The sequence below is a fragment of the Boleophthalmus pectinirostris genome, unplaced genomic scaffold (assembly GCF_026225935.1).
Source record: "Boleophthalmus pectinirostris isolate CB_2022bp ecotype Guang Dong unplaced genomic scaffold, ASM2622593v1 HiC_scaffold_5, whole genome shotgun sequence".
Lineage (NCBI taxonomy): Eukaryota > Metazoa > Chordata > Actinopteri > Gobiiformes > Gobiidae > Boleophthalmus > Boleophthalmus pectinirostris.
The window spans coordinates 27077191-27093784 of NW_026571404.1; the positions used below are offsets into that span (position 1 = coordinate 27077191).

Below are 16594 nucleotides of genomic sequence, written 5' to 3' on the forward strand. Positions count from 1 at the left end.
ATGCATCACCCCATTACAAGCTATCACTCTCTGACACGCTGTTTACCCAAATGTCAGTCCTAACGCCTGATATAGCCGTGTTGTTGTGGAGAGCTAATTAAGTTGCCAAAGTTTAATTGCTCAATCATCAGCGGTTAACAAAGAGGCGTAGCTAGCCCCCTCCGTACTTCCCAACGCACTATATTTATAATGGCCAACAATTACACAGAGGGCCCTTTAGCTGGGTTAGCACTGGTGAAAGCTGCCGGCGCTAATGAAAAGCTATAATCACTCCGCCCACAGCAGTTATTAGGAGCAAATTATGGGTCAGCTCCAGGCCTGGCAGTTATACGAGTTAAGAAAAATATGCTTGAGAAAATGAAGGAGAGGCACTTGTCTTCAACTTTAGTAATATTGTTTGTGATATGTCCTCAGTAGTTATAAGGAGACCATTTTAAGAGTTCATTGGTCTTTTCTTAAACAATATCTTTTAAAAGGAAGCCATCATCTATGCGTCTAAATGGGTTACACTTATAGCTGTAAATATTGTAGTTTTCTTTGCATATGCCACTCCCCGGCTTGGATAAGAAGGGGCTGTTTTATTAAAGGAATACATGGTAAAGATGTAAAACTTAAGTGCACACTGTAATGCATGTGTTAGGTTAAACTTGTAGCCTATATTTATTACAGCATATTTTGCACTGTTATTTTATCTGCCATGAACCAGAAGTAAAACTGGTGTGCTGTTAGCATGCTAGTTGGCTCACTTTGGGCTCTGAAGCGCACTTATAAACTTGTTGTAGTGAAGAATTATCATGCTAGGAATGAGTTACAAAAGTTATGGTTATGTTTGGACAGCTGCAAACAGTTTCATCAGGTAAATAGACACTCCTGCTCACGGACTGCACTAGACTATAGAGGGACAGAGGAGCTCATTTCTGAACAGGCTGCTAGAGCTCTGATCATACAGAGAGAGATACAGGACTACATTCATACCATACTATATGTATATTCATACCAAACTATATATAGATAAACCTATGTCATCATAATTTCATTTTTACACAGTTTCTCCATCTTGTATATAACAGATATATTTGCATTAATTTATTTCTATATTTTATTTTTACTTGTATAATAATATAATGCCTTATATCTTTTTACCAGCCTTTTATTTTTATTACTACCATTTATATTTAAGTCGTTAGTTCTAGTTGTTATATTTGTTGTGAGTGTGAGCTACCGTGTCCAAATAATTTCGCTTGTGGATCAATAAAATTTGCCTATATCTATATCAACTGAACATATGGGAATTATCAATGTTATGAACCTATTCCATTTATTCAGGTTTGGAACTAAAACATGAGCGCTGGGTGGGTTGCTTTTAAGTAGAAATGCATTCAGTTGAATAAATTGCTCTGAACCTTTCCAGTTTGACGACGATACAGCCAATCAAAGAAACAAAGCTCTGCCTCTCCTTTTAATTAAACAGCAATGATACGTTTGGTAGAACTGAATATGCCGGAAATTGGTTTGAATGAGAAGGGTCAGTGAGCTACCTCATAAATATTGTGAATGGCTCCTGTATTTTAATGTAGCATTATCATTATTGCAATCATAATATGGCAGAGCTTAATATTAAGACCATATACGACACTAGTTTTAGTTTAGGTTCAGTTGCTGTGTGGTAGGCACTTTGGGTTTAGAATAAGGGATATTATTTATATATATAACTAGGAATGTGACAAAATCTCATGCCGCAAGATCTCGTGCGATAAAATTGTCACAAGACTGCGCACACATGCGAAAAATTATCTTGTGAGATTCTTATTCCATGCGTTGACATTTCGATTGGACAGTCACATCTCTTGAGAAACTAATTCCAAAAGAGATGGCTATAATTACAGCAAAATTATCAAATTTAAATAAATAAAAATTTGTGAGTTCAAAATTGTGAACTGAACGGCACAATTTATTTATTATACATTATGTCAAAATCGCATCTTGTCTCGTTCTCGTGGACCCACCCCTATATGGAACATTTTTAAAGATGTTTTTACCATTTGCTCTGTGCTCTGTAGTCTCCAACTATTGCATTGCTACACAGAATGACACCACCTCTTTTCTTTTACACCACTTTTCATTCTCTCCCTTTCCTTCTGGTTGCTTAGACAGACTCGGAAGGAATTTGGCGTTTCATTGATCAAGTCTTCATTATCTGCGACTGTGCTGCTCATCTGTCCGATTCCACAATACAGCTGTAAGCAGTAACTGAGGGAGAAGTGTGCCCTGTGTGTAGTGAGGGGCCTCTCTGCACAGATACTAACAATCGGCAGGCGTCCCATTCGAGTTAATGAGAAGGGCCCCGGTCTTTGCAGCTAAGGAAGAATGCTTGGCCCGTCACTCAGCGCATTGCTCAGGGCTATTAGCAATTCATTAAACCACTGACCGCCACCTCGCTGTATCAATTAGGGGATAGTTGATATGTCGGTTATTGTTAGCTTTGCCTGTCTGTTGAGATTGCATTGCGTTTTATTCATGGATTTTAGTTGTGTGAAGGTTGCGCCACAGAGAAAAGGCCAGGAGCAAAGCAACAGATGTATGCTGGGTGTCCTCACAACCCAACTGATAATCAACATTTTAACTAGGCCATGGAGGGCATATTAACACAAAAAAAGCTATTTCACATAATTTTAGCTTTGAAAGTAGAAAAAGGTGAAGGTGAAATAGTGCCATCTTCAGGTAAAAGGTGGTAATGTCTGAGTTGATTAATCACAGATGAGACTAAATTTAGGGTCATTTTTTAAACTTAGTTTTTGGTAAGAATGGATCTTTTGCATATTAAAAGTATAATAGAATATGTCTGCATGTTGATTCTTAGTCCATAAACACGTAGTTGCCATAGATGCTTTGTTTCTTATACTATCCATATTATGATACAAACTACATTTTCAGCTAATTTCTTTAGCTCACAACTTAAAATAGCATGACACCAATTCATTTCTTGGTTCTATTATACAGAGGCTCTAGAAGATGTAAAAAATAAAAAAATAAAAACTTTGCAAGAATGATGCAACTGTTTTTGATGTATGTATGTTTTTCTAAGAGATAATAATTAGCATATTTACTTACTTTGTTAATACCTGAGACACAGATAATACCAAAATCAGACAAGGATTTAAAAACCAAAGTTATATTTTCTTCAGGTTTTTACATCGATCCGAGAGCTACTCATGGACTAATGTATCCCAACTGTCATCCCAGGTAAATTGGAGAAGTGGACTTTCTGTGGATCTAACTGACTATTCATGAATTACTGGAACACCGCATACACTGCAAGCAGAAAATTTACACAAATATAAAGCAATAACTATGAAAGCCCAGCGATGTGTCATAAGGTGAGCAATTTGCTTAACAGCTCTAACAGAATGGCTTCATTTGGCTGATTTATAAAATATTACCAAGGACTCAACCGTTGTTTAGAGCCAGCTAGGCAAATCTCAGGCAAATTCCCCTTGTTGTTCACAAACATGATTCCTCATTTCACTCTATGGATTTAGATAAGAGTTCTCCTGTTTGCATGCATATCTGATTCCTATTTTTATAAATTCAAACTTTGATGGCCTTTATCATGCGTTTATAGGCTGTATATTGAAAAAATAATATAGTAAGAAAAAAAGTGGTTGTGCAGTCTGTTTACTCACCACAGACTTATTTGCATCAAACACTGTTGAATTGAGCACAAGCCAATGAACTGGGTTGACATTTCATTCGCCAACTGCCACCATGGGAGAGCAGTTTCATGTGGTGCACCCAGCTTTGTGATGTCTCTACCTAGAATGTCAAAAGAAAATATGGCTACAAACAATATTATATATATATATATATATACACATACATACATTTTATAATATATTTTGGTAGTAGATCATTGTAAAATTCAAATGTTGCCACCCTTTCAACTGAAATCTTTCCCATTGAGAAAAGTTGCACTCCACCCTCTCCAGTTATAATAAGCAGTTGGACTAGTTCTGTCATATTAAGTCAGTTTATGAGGTTTGACTCATACTGTAAATCAACCTGTATAAACATGTGTTATTACCACAAAACTGTTGTATGTTACAGTAATACATTGTTACGTGATTACGCATTGTTACCAACATACTGAGACACTGCCATTGCATTTGCCTCCGTGTGCTTTGTCAGCACTTAGCTAGGTGACACTACCACCATTTAAAAAGAACTGCATTGTGGTGTGAACGATACACAGGAAAGCCACAAAAGACACACGGCTAATTATCACATTTTGTTGCAGGGTCAGAGGCAACGGCTCCAACCAAAGTCAGCGGATAAGCGGCTTGGATGAAACTCCACTCTTTCATGGTGCAATTGTTTGGGGTGGCCATTAGCACTACAGTGTAATACCTCTGATTGACGCTGCTGTCTACTTAGCAGTGATGAGTGGTGTATTTGTGTGTGCGTTTCTGTGTACCGGGGAGGGGGTCAGCTGAGGGGATTGATCGGGGTCTCCGTTGTTGCCAAATGCAGGGGTGAGGGTGTATTGGCGCGTAGACAATAGCCGGCCAGTGAAAGGCCCATTCTGCCGATCCCTGTTAGCTGTCTATTATCCTCGGTCTCCAGGGGGCTGCTAAATAGAGGGCATGTGTTAGGCAGACATTTATCATGTAATTACAGCACTAGGATCCGTTTCTGATGGCGTGTGATGATTACTAATAATTACTGTGCATTTCACGCCTCCGAAAGGGCCCAGATGGGGTCCCAGGGCGTCAATACAAAGAGTAGGGGGGCTGAAAGAGAGAGGGAGAGGAGAGACAGAGGAGAAAAGGGAATGTGCAGAAATGGATAGACATTTGAAGAGGAAAAGAAGAAGGATCATGTTTCGCCTATACCATTTAGAGGTGCTAATTAGCTAAATGAATTGAACCATATGTGTCCAAATGCCACTTAAGTATAGTAAATAGGCTGTGAATGGACAGGAGGGTTTATATATGACCTATGTATGAACATTAGGTCACCTCCTCCACCCCAGCCCCACAGAGAAACAAAATTAATAGGAAATTAATTTATTGCTAAATCGTGTTACATTGACTAATGGTAAGAATACAGTGCCATCTTGTGGTTTTGTTATGTAACTGAAGGGAATAAGGAATATACTAGAGCTTGTCTAATGTCATTGTATAGGTATAGGTATAGGTATGCTTGCTCCATGAAGAATAGGGCTTGACATTATCAGACCAAGTAACAGGTCAGATCTGTGGAGAGGAGAGAGAGTTCTGTGCACAGAAACAATGCATTTTTTTCCAAGCTATTACTGAACAAGAAAACTGAAATATATGTTTAATGCCATAGTGTGGGACATTCAGGGAAATCAATAACATCTCCATGGAGATAAGCAGATGGTCTCTTCCGCCATAAGTTACACAGAGCATCTTTAAGTTTTGGTTTTTAATATAATGTTCTGTCCACTACTCCAAACCTTCACTGATTTATCACATGATTAAATCAGACTAAGAATCTAATCTCACTTAAATTTCAACAACAGCCACTGGTTATGCCATTATCTTGATTTGTGGCTTCATTGCAGAAAAATGGTTAAAAGTGAAAAGGTTTCGAGCCTATGGGAGTGATTCAATGAATGTCTTCAAGATTGGGGCTTAAATAAAAAAGACAAACACCCTCTTATGAAAGCAGCCATCTTGGTTGTGTCAGTGCTGGAGAATGGGCCTATGCTTTGAGACACACAGCGTCTGAAATACAGCAGTGCACTGTAGTATTTCTGCCCTCTACAGGATTCAGGATAAATCAGCCAGGTCAAACTGCCACTGATATGATGTAGAGCGAATATAAGGATGGTTTTTACTGTCCGCATGTGTGTGGGGTACAAGTGCTGTGTGGGCCTTACATCATCTCAAAAGAATGAAGATGGAAATGATTAGATTTTGGGTAGTTTAATCATGTTTTAATAAGTTTTCCCTCATCAATAGATTATGTGTATTTTGATAGATTCATGCATGTTTGAGTCAGTAATCTGGCATTGTTGTGCATCCCCACCCATGAACTGTACTTTTTGTGTTTACACATTCATTTCATTGTTCAAAAATGGTGCATGGCCAACAATGTAAATTAAGAATGAGCTACTTGCTAAGGAGAAATACCATGATAAAGATTCAGGTCAGTAGCATAGAATTTGTTCTGCAGTTTCAGACAGGAAGTCAATGAATCCATTTCTATTATTAGGTTGGGTAACAGATAAACATTGAGGTTTAAATTAACTAAATATAAAACAATTATCTATGTATGCTTGGTTATTACAAAAAAAATTAAAAACCATAATATATCTTTTTTTTTAACTATAAGCAGCCATTTTAATAATTTGTATTTGACAAAAAGGGACCCTCAGAACTAAACGATGCCCACCTGGCCACAGTGAAACCCAATGAGTGCCAGCACAAAGGCCATCTGCATGGATGTGGCTGTGAAGGGGAGGAGGTCAGCACGGGGAGGATGAACACCGTCCTGTTTAACAGAAACAAATTGCTCTCCACTTCCCAGTGACACAGATAGCGGACCATTTGTGCCTAGTGGCCTTTGTAGGGAACAACAGAAAGGAAATGTACTCATCCTGGCTGGGTATAAAGTTCGGGGCTTTTTGTTACAGCCCAGTTACCTTAGCCTCAGTGCCCACCCTCTTGAACAAGCACAGCGGTTAAGTAGTTCAGGTGCCTGCTACATTCTGTTAGATTAAAGGTCCCTGCTTCTGGCTGGACTTGAATTGCCTCAGCTGGAGTTTGGAGGGAGGGGGGCAAGGGGAGCAGTGGAGATGCAGAACTGCTGATAGTCAATGGCGGTCTTGTGCATGCTCACAGAGGCGTAGCGCTCTAAGACAGCCGACCAGCTCCACTCTACATGAACAAACCCAAAGAAAGTCTATTGGATGGGATGGTGATGGCTTTAGGAATCTATGTCCACATTTTACTCGAGAACAGTGTGCATCCATGACATTTCTTTGGAGAGTTGAAGGGGCATGAAAGGAAACTTGCTACTGGCCTGGTGGACCTATAGAAATGATACACAAAGCACACACAGGAGTGGAGAGCGAGGAGATGAGGGGGGTGGATGTAACTGTGCGCCAATGTGCACCTGTGCTGTCCACTCACTTACACAGAGCAGCAATGCAAGCAAGATGACCGACCCCCAAAGGATCCCTACAAAAGGTGATTGACAACTAACACAAGGAGAACTTACAGGGCCATTATAAGTTAAGAATCAAGTTTTATCTAGAAAGACAATAATGTCAAAATGAGTTGGTAATGATGCCCTTCTGTCCAAATGTGGAAGAATTTAATATCTGTGATGGCAACTTTGGAACGGTTAAAAGTGCACTGTGTAACATTTCTAGTGGAGGGTCTCTATGAAAATGTTATTGCACAGTATAGATTAAACCTCCCTAATTTATGGAAGCAATAGATATACATGTAACAAATAAATACAAGATGATATGTTTCAAGACATACCTTGGAACATTCCAGGCAAAGCAATAACATCTTGGACCCTTGGAACAGAAAAGTTGTAGAGTGCACATTTAAAATATTGTCTCAGTGGTAAATCCAATCTTTCTGAAAAATGTGAAAATGCTCTGAACTGTCTGAAAATTAAAAGCCACCGCCTTGGAAATGATTTATTGCATAGATTTATTATGTTGTTGTTTACTTGTTTTTGTTTGTATAAATGAAAAAAGACCAATAAAAATATATGTATAAAAAAAATCATGTCTTATCTAAATGTTTTGTTTTGTCCTTACTCATTGCACTTTTGCTGTCATGTCTTCTTCCTGCTCAAATTGAAGTTGGTCAAGGCTGGCTGCACAAGAGGGCCTCAGCATGTCTGACTTCCACAAAAGTCGTTCCCAAGCAGCCGGGTCAAGTACACGAGGTCAAAGGTCAAACCTGCCCGTCGGGAGGGGATACCAGTCTGTGTGGAGACAGGTGACTTGTAGATTGTTAGCCAGTTTTGTTTTGTTGTTTTAAAGGTACTTCGGCTGGAATTTAAGGCACAGGTAACATTTATAACATGATCCAATTCATCTGGATATAGAACGTGCCATGCTGTCCATTTCTATGAGTTATTTTATTTTTATAAACCCGGTTTTATTTTGTAATTAAGTGTCATGTCCTGTAAACTTCCACTTTGGATTTTTGTGTTTAATTTTGCTTTTGGTCTTTTTTACATTAGACTTAGACAAACTTTATTGATCCACAAGGGAAATTATTTAGACACAGTAGCTCACACATAACAATATATTGTAATAACAAAGAGCAAAAATATAAATAGTAATACATTCCAAATAACTAGCAAAAACAGCAAAAGACTGGTTTCAAATAAGGTGTAAACAAAATATAAAAACTATAGTAATACAAATATATCTCAGCTGTAATAATGAATATTAAACCTTTTAAGTGCAGTCCTGCATTTTTGTGTCTTCCTCAGTTTGAAAAAATGACAGAAGATACTTTTATAACTTATGCACACCATGTTCTATCATGTTTTTGCTTTTCTGCATGGGGTATAAAGTAAACATTGAGTTATTCACATCTTAATCTAGTGCCGCGCTCGGTGCAGCTTAAAGAAACTGATACTCCTGTGACTCCTTTAGCAACTGATTGTGTTACCTTTACAATTTGGCTGTGCCTCCTTCCTGTTGTGTACCAGAGGAATGCCCGAAAAAAGTACCCCCACTGTGGGCTTCCACCTGCAGAGGCGAGCGGGCTGTGTGGAGAGGATGGAGCAGCAGCAAAGGAGAGGGTCAGTGTTACAACTCCATGGGGGATCCTCATAGTTATTCAGTCCTTAGAAAAAATAAAATGGTATGAGTTTCAGCTATGGCAACTATGCAAAAAAGGTCAGGCAAGATGGGAAGGGATCAAAACATGCTGCTCTTTAAAGGTGCATAGATAGGTTTAATCTATACAGTGAAACATTTTAGACAAAGCAATAAAATGGAGACAAGCAGGTGGCGGACGCTCCACTAGAAATGTTATGCAGTGCACCAATAACCCTGTGTGTAAAAACATTTCTCTTAGTACTGAAAACTACCTTACCATACCATACCACAGTACTTTGTTTTTATATTATAACATATGCAAATGTAAAATTTGTCTATTTGGATCTTGAAAATGAACAAGAATTTTATGCTAATATATTTTCCATCGAAGACTCCATTTCAACCCATTAACTTCTTTTATTTTGTGCATCAAATGTCATAAACAACAGTGCATTTAGGGTGCAGAAAAGGAGGATTATCTCTGTAACACAGGGCGTTTTATGTTTGACTTTTCAGACAAAGGAGTATTCATGTGACTGACTGTGGTTGTTGTTGTCAGCACACTCTAACATATTTCTTTTTTGCTGCTAAATTCTGTTTCATTCTGTGCAGGAGGAGGCAATTTATCTGTCATGGCTTCAAACAGAGGCGCCCCCCGGCCCACTCTACTGACAGCAGTCTTATTAGCCAAAGGCCACATGAAGTTACCCACTGTTCACCTCTGGGACCAGGCCTGCCTCTTTACAATAGCTCCAATGACGCTAAGACTTCTTTCCAGTTATTAATTTGATAAATATATTAATTATGACTTGGAGATGACAGTCCCATCAGATTGCCAGGCGCCCATTGGTAGCCCCCACCCCCTGCTTTGGTGATAAGTTTTCTCAGGTTTCCAAAGCTGTCATCCACAGAGCTGCACTTGTTATCAGCACTCAGTCCATTCTCAGGATAATTTCCTGTGTGTCATAATTAAATGGTGGCCCTCTGATGCTGAATCACTCACTTTTCCAGCAGGAAACTCAGACTGTGGCTTCTCTGGGAAAGGATTAGGAGGATATATTCAACCAACTATACATTTTAAAATATTATATTTTTCTGAATACAATTTAAACAATTCATATCCTCTGTCGAAGAAGACTGTTTACTTGGCTCCAAAGTAATGTTATATGCTCACAATTACAAGATACACAACTAGAAACTGTACGTTGAAATACAAATGGTGACTACATTTTATATGGTTTATCCAAAAATCATTATCACAGAATATGACTCATTGACATTATGTTGGACTGTATATTATATTTAGAGTTCAGTGGTGTTCTTGAAAAAAACAAAACACAGCATTATTCTACATCATAAATTCAATGTAATATGTCTCTGGCCTTGTGCCATCTTCACATCATCGTGGCGGCCCTCTTTGAAGGATCACTGTGGTTGGTATATGGAAAAGTACAGGCGTCCACGATGAGATGTAAGACATGTTCTAATATAAAGTCTGCTGCTTCCCCCTGCCCTTGTGCCACTGGGCCTTGTCTAAAAGCCGTCTGGACTTTAAACTCGAGTGATAACTTAATTTCTTTTCATGTCAACACTGTAGTGGGGGCCAAGAGGAAACTGTGCCTCTTTTGTGCATCTTTCACATCGTCCTGCCCAAGAATGACAAATATTTAAGTGGCTTTGATGTGGTGGATCTTACCCAACTGCCCTGATGATCTGAAAGTGCTTGAGCTTAGATTTTTGACATGCTCTTCTTCCCCTTCTTCTCTTTGCCACTTGCTGTTGCTGTACCAACTGAAGTGACCCCTACACAGCCACACCAACTACCTACAAACCCTCCTGTGAGACTATGGCCAGAGCAAGGCTTATGTTTGAGATGGGAGGGGGTTTGACAGGCGGCCCTATCTGCCAATCTCCCTGTGGATATTGTTGCAGTACTGGCAGACTGAGTGCCAGGGTTTGCTGCCTGAAAGATCTCCTCTGTCAGCAGGTTATCATTTCCAATTAAACCCTTTCATCTAAACGTACAGTCAACTCCTTGGCAAGCCACAAAAATGACCCATAGAAGACATTAATAGTCGGTTTCAACACATCTCCATTTTTTCTACCTCTGCGCTATAACAAAAGGGGTCGGGCAATCTTTTAAAGCATTATGGTTCTAGATTCTTCTGCTATCTTGATCCAAATAGCTCAGCACTCCAGCCTTCTACGGTGGTCATTTTGTTTAGAGATAAACTTCCATAATTGAGGTGGATTGACACACGGGCATGTCCTGGCTAACATGTGTAGCAATACAAGGGCCTTTTTGTGCAGAGTTGTGCCTGTCAGGGCGCACTGTGGGCAGCACTGTTCCAGAGCATTCAGCAGAAGACATGGAGGAATGCATCAGCTCAGGAGCGGCTGTCTGCTGAAAAAGCCCTCACAACGTCTCATTTCCTTTAATAAGAGGCCTCCGGGGCATCCGGATGGACCACTACACACAGATTAACCTCTGCATCGTCTGCATCACTCACTCAGTACTGGGCACCAGCAGAAATGTACATTTGTGAAACAAGTGTAAAACAGCTCCAGGTACTCGCTCAGGTACAGCATGTTGGCTAGATTTTGATTTAAATAGAATTAAAAACCCACTGGAAAAACATGAATGGTCCATACAATTACCATAACCGCAAAATCTAAGATTTGACTTAATAGCCAATTAAACAGGATTTTCTTTCTTTTTTTTTCTATAAGCCATTTTGCTGTAATTTGTAATAGTTTATATTAAATTATAAACAATATACTCTATATTCTTTTTTTTTCAAATTCATCATGTTTTTTTTCCACCTTTTTGTAATATTTACCCACTGGGTAACACTATATTAAGTGCACACTAGTAAGCCTTACTATACTTAGAATCATTAATAACCATTTAATAATCATGAATAAAGTATTGGGCATAATTGTAAAAAGTAAATGGCTTATTTACCTGACCTGTTTGGTGGTAGCACTTCAGCCTTCAGGTTTCATGCTTCTCGATATGCAAAAAAAAAGTTACTGTAAAGATTAAGAGTTCAATAGAGGCAGGTGTAGCTTTACAGAAGGATTCTAAGTGCTATTTAATTCAACAATTTCCTCCCTTAGCTTCACTACAGGAGTGTTCTGAAATGTAGCCCACAAACCTACACCGACATCCTGCTCAGGCAGCAGCACTGCTAATTTCAGTTTGACTCCTTTTTCATCCACTTAATCTTCCTTAATCTGACAATAATACTTTATTTATTCAAGGACATGGTCGTACTTTTTGAATTTCAATGATAGAGAAAGAGGAGGAGAGGAAGCAGAGTGTGTTATCAAGGCACCTGTAGCAGAGGTAAGGTGACACTCTCTGAAATACTAAGCTAATCCTCTTGGTTTTAATGGTTTTGAAATGCTATGAAAGATTAGGTAAACAGGGCAGTCGATAAATGGGAAAAGAAGTTAATTGGCCTTGTGAAACGGCACACAATGCAACTTTTGAGAGCAGAGAAGTTCATTTGAATTTTTTGGCACCAACAGATCCAACCTCTTGTGAGATTTTAGCCATGTTATAATGCTATTACCTCAACAAAAATCATACCCAGAGTTGTGTTTTGTTTCATTCACACATGTTTGAGTAGGTCTTTATTATTAGTCTGTCCACATCTTTAAAGCTCAAAGTGCTCTATTCCTCCTCATGATGTCATGAACCAGCAATTTTCAAGTTAACAGCTAACTTTTACTTTTAATTTAGTAGTGAGAGAGAGGGCTGAAATTATCCAAATGATTCTAGTGAAGGTGTATATGGAATTAAAAAACACAGTGCACTTCCTGTATTACCACATGACATCACCAGATGGAACAGAGTGTTTTCTGTTTGAAAAATAATTCAGTCTAAATATGCAGGATTTGTATGTTAAAACGAACATGTGAATGAAACAAAACAGGTTTGGGTTAGGAATTGTTTTGATGACGAATCAACATTGTAACATAGATCAGCCCTTTAAGAATAAAATTGTGTGTGTCAGGTTTTATATAAAAAAAAATGTTCTGAAATTCAGATAGGTCTACTCATCCTTGAAATGTCTTGGATTTTGAAAAAGAATGCCATGTGAGTAACTGGGCCCACCTGAGCCCTCTCCGATTCCCCTACAGAGAAAGGTCATATGGTCCAGGTGTTTGCCCTCCACTTGACTCCTTTCCAACAGACTGTGGCTAAACCAGGGACAGCACTGACCCATTCAAGTCCATCTTAACTGTGTATGAGCCACACTTTCACAAAACAGCTTAGACAGGGCTGTACAAAATATGGCAACCAAATTGAAACTGCAATTTGAGTTGCCACAATTATCAAATTTTATTTTTATTTTGTTCTTTATTTCAGACACAAACAACATTTGGACTATAGTTAAAAATAAAACCTGGATACAAAAAATATACAAGGCAACCAAATTAGTCCATAAAGTTCATTAAAAATTGTGGAGTATCTGTACCCAGTGTTTTCTCAAAGCAGAGATGAGCATGAGTTCATTTGTGGGTTGGTCAAAGTCTTTATGATGGAGTTTTCAGATACCTCCAGATGCTGCACAAATGTGCAAACTAAATACCTAAGCAGTGCCTCTCGTGGGGATGTAAGCATCCACAAACAGCAGATTGTTTAGATAGTAGAATTTCCTTGGCCAAAACACATATTTAGTCCATTTAGAAAAAAAAAATACCTGTGGTCCACAGCTTTGAAGGAATGCTCTGAAATTCATGGTACTCTTGTATTAGTTTAGATTTCCTTCTTCTCTTGAATGTTAATGCTATTGGAGCGGTTTACAATCTGCACTCTGAACAGAATCCTACTTTTGAAATATATATTACCAAGCTAAACACAAATTGTTCAAATTGTGCAGCCCTGTGCTTAGGAAGTGTTTGACTCAAAACTGATTTCAGATGAAGAGATTTAGAGGCTCAAAGATGTCTGTGGTTAACTTTTAGTAAGAAACTAGATGTTCTCTGACTGAAACTCATGGGCCAACCTCAGTCATCTAAAAGTACACTGTGTGATATTTATAGTCTCTTTAATGCCTTACAATAATCTCAAACAGTCTTTATAAATTTAAAATCCCTTTTTAAAATTCCTTTTACATCTCCAAATTTACTAAATGGAAACAGCATGTCAATGTTGTACAGGATTATTTTATTAATTGCTCAAATTAAGAAAAAAAACCCAAAAAACTATAAAATAAAAATATAAAAGGGTCATTAAACATTGTTTGAAAACTACATTTACTCTTGCACTTCCTTTGTTTTGCTGTTGATCCATGTAATGCTACTTTAAAGGCTAATTGTTTAACCTTTGCTCATCTTCATCCCCACACTCCATTTGCCTTTTCCTGCTTGTTAAGATATAAGGTTAACTGCTTAACATGACACAAGTCATAATATGTTTGTTTGGACCATGACCTTAACTGAAAGCACATTCTTCTTAACTGACTAACAACACAAGTTAATTGTGGCCAGTTTCTACAAATTACTCACCCGTACCTTTGTGTAGTCTTGTCAATTTCAAGAACGATCACCTATAATGGAGAGACCAAAGTTTGACACTTTCAATATAACGTGAGGTTTTGATGCACTGACAGTTTAATAAGTAAAAGCACAGCACAACAGCTCCTAATCCTGGGTCTATAGCCAGAGGCAGCACACAGCAGCATAAGCTCCCATGGTCCCTGCTATCACCTGCCTATTTAGTGCCATGCCATCCCTACGGCGCTCCAAGCCACTCTCCAGCTCCTTCTCCTAATCCTCTTTAAGGACATTACCTGCTAATATATCCAGTCAGAAGGTATAAAAGCCCGGCTATCTCTTTACCGCCATCGGCACAGGGCTAAATAGGCCATTAATGGAAAAAGGCAAATGGGGGATATCGCGGTTTTGACCCCAAATACCATCCAGATCCCTATAAGAGCGACTGTGTGAGGAGTGCCATGTGCGGGGTCACCAGGGACCAAGGGAGGGAGAGGAAATGATGCTAAAGGAAATACTGTAAAGTGGTTGGCGGTCACTGGTGTCCATGATTTTTGTGGTTGGTCAGTTTCAAAAACAACAGGCAAAAAAATTATAATAATTTCAGATTTTTTTTTTATTTTTTTTTTTTTTAATCACTTTTACGTTTTCTATTCTTCTGATTCTTAGACCACTATAGCCTAGTTGGACAGTGCAATTCAAGTGGTTAATATTAAGGATCATGAACATATTTGCATTGAAAATATAAATTTGCAAGGCAATATAGGCTACATATGTGCTCAAATGTAACACGAGAATTGGCCAAACGATTTTTAAAGGTGAACAGAGCTGAGCCTGATGAGTTACACTTGTGGAGATGCACTGATAACAATAGGACTGGTTGCAGGATTTATGCCAGTTTAAACGTTTCAATCAGTTTAATCACTAGTTTGCTTAATGTTCTGCCCCACTTCCACCTTATTTCATATGGCAAAATAAAAATTTGTATCTTTTCATTAGCTTAAGGACGTTGAAAATTTGGTCAAATATTCTATTTAACAAATAGATGTTTTCCCCTTCTTTTACAAACATTTTATTTTAATCTTCTGGCCTGGGAAGTCATTTTACACGTTTCAACATTCCAACTTGTACAAGGTGATTCAACTTTGGCTAACTTACCTCGATGTTTGCAGCACGTGTAAATAAGCTAGCTGAAAGACGCCTCTGTTGGCGTGACCTAGTCACCTGGAGGCTGGGGACTATGGGCATCCGGGCCCTGGCATGGCAGCTCCTCTCTCCGCTGATGGAGCCACAGCTCAGAGAGGCCACGGACCGCGCTGATGGCTCCGACCAAGAGTGCGCAATTTTTTTTACCTCAGACAGCCGCTCTGCCCTCGCCGCTCAGCCCGCAGCTGAGCGCACCTCCAGCAGGGTGAACAGAAGGCAGCGAGTGCCCTCTGGTGGACAACAAGAGGGACAACAACGACAAATTGGAGATGTGTTACTCTAAATGCAGTCCACCCCATATGAGCCCACCACACTTTTCTCCTCTGTATTTTATTATATTGATCTAGGTCGAACCCAGTTGGTCCAAATACATAGGCCTCGATTTTTACAAGAAACACTACAGTCTACAGGCTTCAGTCTTACAAAATGAAAAAAGAAAAGAAGTGACACATAGGTTAGATATGAGCAGGACAACCATGTTGTTTCTCTTATCCTTGTAATTGCATTTTGATATATTTTAGTTACTTATTTATTTTAATTAATAAATAAGTATAGGCGTCCATAGGCATTTTCCAATAGGCAACTGTGACAGAGGTTATTACAAATTGATTGACAAGCACTGGCTTGCTGTTCCCACTAGAGGGAGGCACAGCATCATAGTCAATAATCATAATAGTCTTATAGGAGAGATTGGTGTTATATCGCTGTGTACATATGTACTGTTATAGTAGTGGGTTACAGTCATATGGGCTGCTACATTAAATAATATAAATAAATAAATCCATCTTCACATGTTTCACATAAGATATGAGTAGATGCAAGACTGTCGAAGCAGAGCGCTCAGACAGACAGATGTGCGTCCAGACTCCCACGCCGCGGAGCTCGGGCCGTGGGGCGGGTGTGATGATTGGAGCCTCAGCAGCGTCATTACACGTGTCTCTCCATCTCAGCGGGAAACAGAGAAGAAGAGTACATCTCCTACAACATACACAGTGCACTAATCACAGCTTAGACAATACAGAGACTGTCTGTAAGACACTGTCTGTGTCATGCTGTTAA

General features: G+C 39.0%; 1 long non-coding RNA gene across 1 annotated transcript; it reads right to left on the reverse strand.

Annotated features, from left to right (window-relative positions):
* Window positions 1-4474: 4474 nt before the first annotated feature.
* LOC129411581 (uncharacterized) lies at window positions 4475-15633 on the reverse strand. The gene is made up of 7 exons (XR_008633381.1): window positions 15488-15633; window positions 14348-14382; window positions 11787-11828; window positions 8670-8846; window positions 7802-7971; window positions 7515-7552; window positions 4475-4627 (listed from the first exon to the last, which is right to left on the reverse strand). It is a non-coding gene; the product is annotated as an uncharacterized LOC129411581 (long non-coding RNA).
* Between the last annotated feature and the right edge of the window lie 961 nt (window positions 15634-16594).